Source organism: Bos grunniens, chromosome 17 (genome assembly GCF_055505025.1).
Source record: "Bos grunniens cultivar Pamir isolate PY7600 chromosome 17, Bosgru_T2T1.0, whole genome shotgun sequence".
NCBI classification, from domain to species: Eukaryota; Metazoa; Chordata; class Mammalia; order Artiodactyla; family Bovidae; genus Bos; species Bos grunniens.
The window spans coordinates 21796569-21808756 of record NC_141181.1 but is presented as its reverse complement, the minus strand read 5'-3'; the positions used below and the strand labels follow the sequence as shown (position 1 = coordinate 21808756).

Here is a 12188-nt window from a genome sequence, read left to right as displayed (position 1 = left end):
CTCTCAAGATTCTTCTCCAACACCACAGTTCAAAAGCATCAATTCTTTGGCACTCAGCTTTCTTCACAGTCCAACTCGCACATCCATACATGACCACTGGAAAAACCACAGTCTTGACTAGACGGACCTTTGTTGGCCAAGTAATGTCTCTGCTTAGCTCATACAATGACAACATTATATTTTCTTTGATTTGTTGCTATATTTTTGACATTTAACAAAAAAATATAGTTATATACATATTCATTAAGTTCCTAGAGTGGCTGTTACAAAATACCACAAGCTAGATGCTTAAAACAACAGAAATTTATTCTCACAGTTGTAGGGGCTAGAAGTGTGAAATCAAGATGTTGGCAGATTATGCTCCATCCAAAGTGTCTAGGAGATAAGATTCTTCCTGGCCATTTCGAACTTTTGGTAGCTCCAGTTGTTCCTTGACTTGCAAACAGCATAACTCCACTCATCACCCATTCTCATATGGTCATCTTCTATCTTTATGTGTTTTCATATCTTTACATGGAGGTCTCCTTGTATATGTGTTCAAAGAGCCTATTTCCAAATAAAGTTCATAGGTACTATGGGTTAGGACTTTAATATATCTATTTTCGGGAGCAGAAACAGATCAACCCATAGGAAAATATTTTTCAGCTTCTTATAAAGGCATGAAGCTTTCCAATTAATTAAATTATTAATAAAAGCAAAGTATAACATAAATTTTAGGCATGCACTATGTTGGATTTCATTTGTCTTCTTTTCCTTGGAACCCAAAATATTTAGAATGGACTTTAATAACATTTATTGCATCCCCTGGAGAAGGGCATGGCTACCCACTTCCATATGATTGCCTGGAGAATTCCATGGACACATGAGCCTGGCAGGCTCCAGTCCATGGTGTCACAAAGAGTCGGACACAACTGAGCGACTAATGTTTAACATTTTTAACATACTGCATTTTTAATCTACAATGTAATAAAGTATTTCTGATTCAGTTCATAAAATATCTGATGTAGAAACAGTATCTTTAGCCTTTTATTCCTAGTGTTCAGTGCACAAATTATATGAGATTGGTATTCAATAAATATTTGTTTAAGGAATTAAAAAAAAGTTACCAAAGCTGAAGAGAGGAATGAGGGAGGAGGCAAAAATGTTCTTTCCTCTCTCTTTAAAAAATTGTTTATTTTCTGCAGACCATGGAACATGCCTGTTGCCACTTTTTCTCGTTTTTGAATTCTTAACTTTTGTAAAGATTTTTTTTAAAAAAACACATTACATTCTAGAGGGAAAAGTTTTACTTACTTATTTTCCTTACTGTTAGGAATCAAAGAAACCTAGATTTCTAGTGTTTTTCCCTAACTTCTTGCTTTCAAAAGCCATATATAAAACAGACCAAAATAAAAAACACACAGTGATATGAGTCACAAAGACAACGATTTTCATCTCTTCTGCTCACTGAAGCATTCCTAGGGCTAGAATTGCCTGGCACACGCGAGGCATCAATTAATGTGTTGAATTTATTGACAATGTTCATACTTCTCTTGCGGGAAATACTTGAAATGTGTATTTTCAGTTAGGTTACTCTCCTAAGAAGCAGAACACACAGAAGGTATCTTTTAGGTACCTAATAAAATTTATTAAAGTAATGACCCAATCTCACTGCCACAGAATCATGTCTTTAACCACCCTCTTGCCTCAAGTGGCAGGATGTTGTCACATCACAGTTGATAAACAGTGATGTCACAATATTTTCTTCCTTTTACCTCTCTAATGGTTAGACAAATGCAAGAAAGAGAAACTCACATATGAGCTACAAACTTGGTGAAATGAAATTGTTAATGAGCTCCTCTTAAAGCTTTTTTCCTTAATGAAGAGAAATGAACTTACTACTTCATAAGAGCATAAGAGTTGCTTCCACTTCTAGCAGTAATTAGGTCAACTGACCACATTTTAGGCCTATATAAAAAAGGAAAGTAAAGAAATTGAATAAAAAGTTGCATGTTAAACTTTACTTACATCATATTATTAAAAGCATCCACATATTTGTCTGCTCAGCCTATTTCATTGTTAATATGCACACTGAACAAAAGGATAGACTAGATTTTTAAAATATAATTTCTATTTTAGAACAGTTTTAGATTAACAGAAAAATTTCAAGGATTTAATGGAGTTCCCCAAACCCCCACACTCAATTTCCTCTGTTATTAATATCTTAAATTATAAAACACATTTGTTATAATTAATGAACCAGTATCAATATTTACCACTAACTAAAGTACATTGTTATTGAGGTTTTCTTACATTTCATCTATGTCCTTTTATTGTTCTGAACAGGTTACCACATGATATTTGGCCATGTCTCTTTGGGCTCTTCTTGGCTATGGTAGTTCCTCAAAGTTTCCTTGCTATGAATGACCTTGACAGTTTTGAGGGGTACTGGTAAGGTATTTTGTAGAAAAACATACATTTGGATTTGTCTGATCTTGTTTCTCTGCCTCCTGATTAAATATGGGTATTTGGGGAGGAAGGCCACAGAAGTAAAGTTCTTCTTTTTTGGTAAGTGTTATTGTGTTGTACTTTAGTACTTTAGTTCTAGCAACATGACGTGCAGTGTTGACGTAGGCTATGATCACTTTTCTGACATAGTGTTTGAAAGATTACTTCACTGTAATCTTACTCTGCTTTGTCTTTTTCATATTGTACTATTTGGAAAAATATTAATACATGCCACCTGTGCTTAAGGAGGGAGAATTTATACTCCATCCCTTTAGTGTCAGAGTATTTGCATAAATGACTTAGAGTTATCCTCCATGGAAGATTTGTGTATTTCCCTTATTTATTTATTCAAATAATTATTTGTGTCAGTATGAACCCTCACAGCTATTTATTTTATATTTTGGGTTAAAATCCTATACTACTTCAATTTTTCCAGCTCGGGTTAGGAGCTCAGCTAAAATTAAAATAGATGAAAAAGTTTCAAGTGTAACACTTCTGATGGTTTCTTTCCTGGCCTAACACAGGCTGTGTCTACATGACACAAACTGCAATGACATTAGTGAAAATACATTAATTGGCTATCTAGTTGCTTAAATAGAAATCAAAATACCAGGCTTGTATTCTTGCATTTAAACTACATAAATGTTTATATCATTTGGACCTAGTCTGAAGATTTTTTGCCAGCAGCATTATACATTTATTTCCAGCATAAACATCAACCTATCAGGGAGCATTCTGGCACTGATGCAAGTCCTTGATGTTGTAAATGTCACAGATGTGCCCACTGCTGGTGTTTTTTTCATCTTTATTTTCTAAAACCATAAAAGGTTGAATCATCTTGAACAGAGTTTTAAAAGCATAATATCTATTTGATAATGTTAAGTTTAAAATTCTCATCAAAGCATTTTTAGTAGGATGGTGAAAAGTATGCATTGTTTATAAAGTAGGAACATATGCTTTTAATATAAATAGAAATAGTGAAAATGGGACACAGACTTCTCTTCTCATTAATTATGCTCTCCCTCCCACAATTAGAAGAGGGAATTTTATTTTGCAGGCTTAACTTTGAAAGTGTATAGTAATAAAAACATTACAACCCAGTTTTCTCGGCACATACATGTAATGTCCATTTCCGAAAGGAGAAAATAATCTTCTTGAAGTTAAGGAAAAATACCCCAGTTAACACTGCAAGAAAAGAGTAAGGTTTCAATATAAAAGTATTAACTCCAAAACCTATGCTACTTGATTATATTACAATTCTTTTTGTTACTTTAAAATTTAATAAAAAGGTGAAAAATACAAAATTACATGTAGAATTATAGTAAAAGCTGGAGTTGTTTATGGGTCAGGTGCAGGATAAAAGGAAGCATTTCCTGGATTGAAGCAGTTCAACATGGAAAAAAGGTAGCTTAAGCAAACAGTTTATGGAGTATTTAAAACCTAAACAAAAAGGTTTTACTCCATATCAGTATCAATATTTTCTTCAACACTGAACAAATACTTCAGTGATTCTCAGACCAGTATATGAGACAAAATTACTCCAATGTGCAAAATCCCATTTTCATGCATAGCATTTAAATCAGATCACTAAAAACATACAGGGTTTGAAAACTTTGAAACAGTAAGGTAATTCCATCCAAGCCAAAGACCAGAATGAAAAAGCATAGGGACTTAAACCACTGTGCAGTCTTTCAGTTTGTAAACTCTAGTTTTTATTAGTTCATTTGAGAATGACCTAATTTTCAATGATCTCTCAAGCACATTTACCTATTTCATCCCCATATGCTCCTAATAACTTATCTAACCCAGCTAGTACAAGTTTGCATTACTCCTGGAAACATTCTGAGAATGATAGCATTTCCAGTGAATTAGGCATGCCTTTTATTCTTGGGGGACCTCTGTGTTTAAATGAATACTCACACGCTTCATTACAGTATCTCTAAAATACATGCAAACCCTGAGGCATACCAAATTACTGAATTAAGGTGACATAATTCTTAGAAAAAGAATTCAGTACTGTGTTCCTAAAATACACTTATGTCTCCAAGGTTCTGACTAATTTACACTTAGGGGAACTGCCCCAATTTACTTTGTCTTTCAATAAAATACGTTCGGCTGCTCCTAGCTAGAGCTCTGACTTGGGACAGCAATACAAGCCAAATTAATGTTATCATGGTATCATTATTTTTAATAGGTCTTCACTTCATCGGAGTGAAAAGATTAGGACCCAATCTAAGATGTTAGGTTGTTGTTTCCCGGACTGCTCACCATGCTTCCAAATGGTAGGTTAATATTAGTTTGCTCCTGTACTAAAGAAAACATGTTCTCTTATGTATAAATAGCACAAACTATAAAGGTAGGACAATCTCGTTACCTTATTTAGTTGAGGATTCACAGATGTGAAGAAGATAGTTAGATTTAAAGAAATAGTGAGACACTGTTATGGAATAAAACCATTTTTCAGGTATCCATTAAGTGATAGACCTGAATTATTACCTCTTGAATAAAATGAACATGATAGAAGCATAATGAAATAACAGATATATCACTTTGTAGCTCTTTTAAACGCTAAGTTATAGAGTGGTATTTATGCTGGTTTTCCTGATATCAGATGGGGAGGCTGAAGGACATGGCTATAAAACCTGAGAAGGAAGAATTTGTTTCAATTGTAATAATTAGATATAGCTGTGAAACAATTGTTTACTAGTTTGCAGTTGATTTTTTATTATTTTTTTATTTTTTTACTTTACAATATTGTATTGGTTTTGCCATACATCAACATGCATCCGCCACGGGTGTACATGTGTTCCCCATCCTGAACCCCTCTCCCACTTCGCTCCCCATACCATCCCTCTGGGTCATCCCAGTGCACCAGCCCCAAGCTTCCTGTATCCTGCATTGAACCTGGACTGGCAATTCGTTTCTTATATGATTTTATACATGTTTTAATGCCATTCTCCCAAATCATCCCCACCTCCCTCTCCCACAGAGTCCAAAAGACTGTTCTATACATCTGTGTCTCTTTTGCTGTCTCGCATACAGGGTTGTCATTACCATCTTTCTTAATTCCATATATATGCGTTAGTATACTGTATTGCTGTTTTTCTTTCTGGCTTACTTCACTCTGTCTAATAGGCTCCAGTTTCATCCACCTCGTTAGAACTGATTCAAATGTATTCTTTTTAATGGCTGAGTAATACTCCATTGTGTATATGTACCACAGCTTTCTTATCCATTCATCTGCTGATGGACATCTAGGTTGCTTCCATGTCCTGGCTATTATAAACAGTGCTGCGATGAACATTGGGGTACACGTGTCTCTTTCACTTCATTGCACTCCAGAGAAAAGAAACCCAGCTCCACCCACCAGAACACCAACACAAGCTTCCCTAACCAAGAAACCTTGACAAGCCACAAGTTTCCACAGTGAGGAAACTCCATAATAAAGAGAACTCCACAAACTGCCAGAATACAGAAAGGCCACCCCAAACTCGGCAATATAAACAAGATGAAGAGACAGAGGAATACCCAGCAGGTAAAGAAACAGGATAAATGCCCACCAAACCAAACAAAAGAGGAAGAGATAGGGAATCTACCTGATAAAGAATTCCGAATAATGATAGTGAAAATGATCCAAAATCTTGAAATAAAAATGGAACCACAGATAAATAGCCTGGAGGCAAGGATTGAGAAAATGCAAGAAAGGTTTAACAAGGACCTAGAAGAAATAAAAAAAGAGTCAATATATAGTGAATAATGCAATAAATGAGATCAAAAAAACACTCTGGAGGCAACAAATAGTAGAATAACAGAGGCAGAAGATAGGATTAGTGAAATAGAAGATAGAATGGTAGAAATAAGTGAATCAGAGAGGAAAAAAGAAAAACGAATTAAAAGAAATGAGGACAATCTCAGAGACCTCCAGGACAATATTAAATGCAGTTGATTTGAGTCAACTGTTTAAAACTGATTTTAGATTTCAAATCCAGCAGTGTTGATGCATTTTCTAACTTGAAAGCTATACATTCAAAATAAAACCCTGCCATTTATATTTGGTAGGTAACAAAATGTATATATGACCTTCAGTGATGTAGATAAAAATTAGCCCATGAAGTATTTATTTTCATTATCTAAACCCTTAAGGAAAAGGAATAAGCCCCTGTTGTGCAAATATCTACACTTCAAAAGGCTCTTTAACAAGACATTGGGTCTTTCTTCATCAGCAAAGGGGTTCTCCAGTCCATTTGCTTAACTTTCCAGGGATGATGAAAACCAGGGTACATCCGTGAAGTGAAATCTACTTCCCCTTATACTATAAAGATGAGACTTGTGATTGTTTTACTTCCTCTTTCATATACTGTCTGTGTTATTTAAGAATTATAAATAGCTACTCCTTCCCTCCCTTATATTCAAAATTAAACTTCTTTTGAGAAAGAAATGTATTATTTACGTTTTTGTCATATTTCCTATTTTCAAAAACAAAACTGAACTAATTCTATACTAGTTTACTATTAGTATTAAACTATTTGTGATTTTTGACTCCTCTGTCATAGTCCAATTAAAATACTCATGAAATCCAAAACGTAGAAAGAGGCAATATCTCAAGACAACGTTTAACAAAAGTGACTGGGCAATCATCCTCGATGCAAGAAAACACGCTCAAATTGTATTAATACCTAAGCCTCTATGGCAAAACTGTGCAAAACTCCATAGAAAACAAACTAAAGTATGTCCATTTTCCCCACCAATCCAATCTCTAGACGTAAAACACAAAAGTATTCTGAATGAAAAACACAACCTGCTCTTATCAGGAAACAGAATGTTGCCACCACCAAGTCGTCACATCACAGCCCCCCTGAGTGAGCCCTGAGAGCACTCAGAACCACAGTGCTCATCAGACATGCAGCCAGCCTGGGGAGCACACCCTGAAGAGACTCGGGATGCTGGCCTCAGACAGCTGAGGTACAAATCAAAGCAATGATTTCTGTGAGCCCAGACTCTTGCATCTTTCCAAACATAGAAAAGCGCTATATAACTGAGGTATCTAGTTTTCTTTAACAGTAATCTTTTGATGTTCTGACTGCCTGGTTTTTGTTGCAAAAACTCCTGGCTCCCCAGCTTGACTCTTGAGAGCAGTCTTTCAGAATTATCTGAGATACTCTGTCCCACGCTTAAGACCTCAGTTTTGTGAATCAAATAAAACATTATTCTTAACTTTCAGGTGGTACCTTTTTTTCAGCTGACAGTATTTTTTTTTTTTTTAAGTTTTTGTAAACTAGAGGTAGAGAACCCAGTCTGGCATATGCTGTTTATAAGAAGGAGGGAGAAATCAAAATGACCAAATATACCTTGAAAAAATAGATATCAAAAGCAAATGAACTGCAGACACCGTGATATAAATACCACCTATAGGAGTTGGAAAAGAGTCAGAACGACTTAGTGATTAAACAATAGTGTGAAATGCATAAAATGGAGCAAAGACCATATATTATTTTAATTAAGCATACACTTAAAAACAGGCTTGTCTACAAAATATTTATTACTATTTTAAAATCAGGAACACCTTGACAGAGTCAGAGGTTACTGTGATTCTACTTGACGCATGGTTTTCAGCATCTATTCAAATGAGAGCCATATGTGTATGGTGATTAAGATCAAGGACACGGAAGCCATACGACCTGAGACTGGAATGAACCTCCAATTTACTAAAGGTATGAGCATGTATGGGCTTCCCTGGTAGCTCAGCTGGTAAAGAATCTGCCTGCAATGCAGGAGACCCTGGTTCAATTCCTTGGTCGGGAAGATACCCTGGTGGATGGATAGGCTAACCCACTCCAGTATTCTTGGGCTTTAAGGGTGGCTCAGATGGTAAAGAATACACCTGCAATGCAGAAGACCTGGGTTAGATCCATGGGTTGCGAAGATCCCCTGGAGGAGGGCATGGCTACCCACTCCAGTATTCTTGCCTGGAGAATCCCCATGGACAGAGGAGTCTAGAGGGCTACAGTCCATGGGGTCGCAAAAAGTTGGACATGACTGAGCAACTAAACACAGCACAGCATGAGCATGTATAAACTGCTTCAGCACTCCAATTCTTAATAACAATACCACAATAAGGCTATTGTGGATTAAATAAGATATATCTTAATGTGCCTACCACTGCTGCTTGTTCTATTTTAAATGTTAGGGTTTATACAACAAACTGTCAAATATAAAAGATACAGAGAACCACAAATTTCAAACTTCAGTTTCCATGGAAATTATTTAGGAATGTGGATAATGATAGTGATTCATGATACAACCATGGATTTTGAATCAGTAGAAACAGAAGAGGCACGAGTAATGTCCACTTCTAACAACCACTTTAGATTTATGAAGCACACTGCAGGACACAGAGAAAGGTTGGTAACAGTATCATAAGACTGGTTTTACTAATATGTTGAAAATTGAAAACTACAAAGAAAATGTAACTTACGATTTTACAAGTTTATAGAACACTTCAAAAACTAGTTTTTAAAAGGGTGGCACACAGACAAAACAGTTTTTTCTCAACGTGAAATTGTGCAAATAAATAGATTCCTTAATAAAAATGTAAATTATCAGAAATATTTAGGAATTAATAAAATCAAATTTAAAAAAAACATAATTTGTGATCAATGTCAAAATTAATTATTAACAAAATACATGGTATAAAATTATAAATTTACAAACTATATAATACTATATATTATTACAAACTATTATATATTTATATAATATAAAAAAAGAATAGCTGATATATTCATTAGTTTTATATGCTTATATTTGAAAGGAAAAAAGGACAAAAAAGTGATGTAAGATTTAAACTCAGCAAACTGGAGTGTTAAAAAATTATAAATGAAGTGCATCTACATAAGTAGACAGTGACAGGGAAGGAGGGAGGAAAATAAATTCTTGATTGCATAAAATTCTAACCTTAGTAATTTATGAAGATGAGAAACTAATTTTAATAATGCCTAATTTAATTATCTCTGTAATTATTCATCAGTATTTCACTTTTCAGACTGATGTTTGGAGGTTAAACAGGAGCTCAGTTTTGGCTTTTTGATAAATAGAATAACATTCTCTGTGGTGATAGCTATAAAGAGGAAATATCAGACATGTTCAAACACCTGAACTTCCCACAGAGATTTGCTGACACAGTAGTTTTTTAGTGTTCCCTTTTGATTGCAACAATGCAGTTTTCTCAGTTGAGGATAAGGGAAAAAACATATATTAACTGTTTCTAGAAGCCATTTTCTTACACCGTTTCCTTCTCTATTTGTGTATTTATTTTATATACGTCTAATTATTCACATTTCCTATCTCAAGCACATTCTTGAGAATAGGCTCTATGATGGAAACATCATCAAAACTAATCAATATTTTTTTTTTAATTCCTATTTGTTCTTGCCTCTTCTTCATGCACAGATGGTTAAAATAAGAAGACATATTGCTTCCTGTTAAGTATAATATGTTCTAAAATACTTGTGACGTACCACAAATGGTATCCAAAACAATCCTCATGACTTTTATTATTGCATTATTTCTATTTCATAGGTAGAAAATGGAGGTCAAGGAGACAACAGTTTTTTTGTTTTTTTTTTTTAACTAAAATACTGATTATTTTATGTAGTCTACATGGTCATTTCATGGCCATCTTCTAAATTTCTATGCCAAGTTACCACTCCAAAAGCCTTGGTATTGATAATTAATTCAAGAACTGACTTGTTTTGGAAAATCAAAATCAAAACTATAAAAGGTAAGTATATCTTTAGCAATTACAGTCCATTAAGTCAAAGGAAAAATAAAGTCTAGTACATAGGAGGTGAGATTTACATGTATTGGGGGACTATCTGAATCAGGTGAAGGCATGAAGTTATGGTTTTGATATTCACATGGAACAGGATTTTAGGAAGCAGGAGACAAAAATGGAACCTGAAGCCAAGCTATCTTGAGGAAATCAGAAGTCATGGAGTGAGTGTATAAAGGAACTACCAAGGAAACTCAGCACTGCTTCAGAGGCTGGGCTTAATAAGAAAGGTCCTTGAGAAGTCAGGATCCTCAAACAGATGTATCACATTCATACCACTCTAATACGTGTAATAAGTCTCAGTGAGTGTGAAAGCCTAAAATTTTTGAAAACCGAGACCAAGTGGTCCCATTCAGAGAAAAACATAAAGCTTCCTTTAGAGATTTTTCCCAAGCGCAAGACGCATGAAAGAAAGTGAAGTTGCTCAGATGTGTCTGACTCCTCCCGACCCCATGGACTGTAGCCCACCAGGCTCCTCCATCCATAGGATTTTCCAGGCAAGAGTATAGGGGTAGGTTGCCATTTCCTTCTCCAGGGGATCTTCCCAACCCAGGAATCGAACTGGGGCCTCCTGCATTCCAGGCAGATTCTTTACCAATTGAGCTATGAGGGAAGCCTGCAAGACACATGGGACCATCACAAAAACCACACTGAGGATGAGCTCACAGTCAATGTTTACAAACCATATGAGAAGACCTGCAATGAGGAAAAAGTAATGGAGGAAATGGGAGAGTTTTCTCTCCCAGTAAAAAAATCCATTGGCATACTAATCAAAATCGCCCAGGAATTTCAGCATAATTTGACAAACTGATACTATAATCTTAATGGAAGTTGTAAAAGTAGAACTAGCCAAGACAGTTTTGAAAAAGAAGGTTTAATATCAAGACACAGTAGTTAAAACCGGCTAGATGGAACGGAACTTAGAATTCATACTCCTTGTATGTTTTTGAGATTAATTCCTCATCAGTTGCTTCATTTGCTATTATTTTCTCCCATTCTGAAGGCTGTCTTTTCACCTTGCTTATAGTTTCCTTTGTTGAGCAGAAGCTTTTAAGTTTAATTAGGTCCCATTTGTTTATTTTTGCTTTTTTTCCCAATATTCTGGGAGGTGGGTCATAGAGGATCCTGCAGTGATGTATGTCGGAGAGTGTTTTGCCTATGTTCTCCTCTAGGAGTTGTATAGTTTCTGGTCTTACGTTTAGATCTTTAATCCATTTTGAGTTTATTTTTGTGTATGGTGTTAGAAAGTGTTCTAGTTTCATTCTTTTACAAGTGGTTGACCAGTTTTCCCAGAACCACTTGTTAAAGAGATTGTCTTTAATCCAGTGTATATTCTTGCCTCCATGTTGATGTATGGCAAAACCAATACAATATTGTAAAGTTAAAAAATAAAAAAATAAAAAAAAAGAAGAGAAGCAAAAAGCAAAGAAAAGGAAAGATATATATATATAAAAAAAAGAATTCATACTCCTCCAACTACCTATAGTACATGAAATAGAATGGCCAGGAGACACGGCACAAGAAAAGGATTATATTAGGCTTCTCCAGAGAAAAAGAATGAAAACGATGGAGAGGGAGAGAGAGAGAGTGAGTGAGTGTGTGTATGGAGAAAAAAAGAAGGGAAGACTTAGCTGTTTTTTTTTTTCCTCTTAAGGACTTCAACGAATGGGATAAGGCCTACCCACATTATGGAAGGTAATTTACTTTGCTCAAAACTACTAATTCAAATGTTAATCTCACTTTCATAGAACATGTAGACCAAATATCTTGGTACCATGGCTTGCCAAGTTGACATGCAAAATTCACCATTGCAAGCTGTACGTCTGTTAACTTATTACCCATAAGCGTCTTCCTAAGCCATATGTAATTC

General features: G+C 35.1%; 1 long non-coding RNA gene across 3 annotated transcripts in view; it reads right to left on the bottom strand.

Annotated features, from left to right (window-relative positions):
* Positions 1–287: 287 nt before the first annotated feature.
* Positions 288–12188, bottom strand: part of LOC147355111 (uncharacterized) — an 87915-nt gene continuing 76014 nt past the window's right edge. Inside the window, exons 4-6 of one of the 3 annotated variants that reach the window (XR_015143935.1) lie at positions 3605–3672; positions 1879–1947; positions 288–546 (exon numbers count right to left, since the gene is read on the bottom strand). This is a non-coding gene — a long non-coding RNA (uncharacterized LOC147355111). Of the gene's footprint in view, positions 547–1878; positions 1948–3488; positions 3673–8885; positions 10935–12188 lie in introns of those variants that run through there. The other 2 variants (XR_015143934.1, XR_015143936.1) reach the window with 2 other exon arrangements.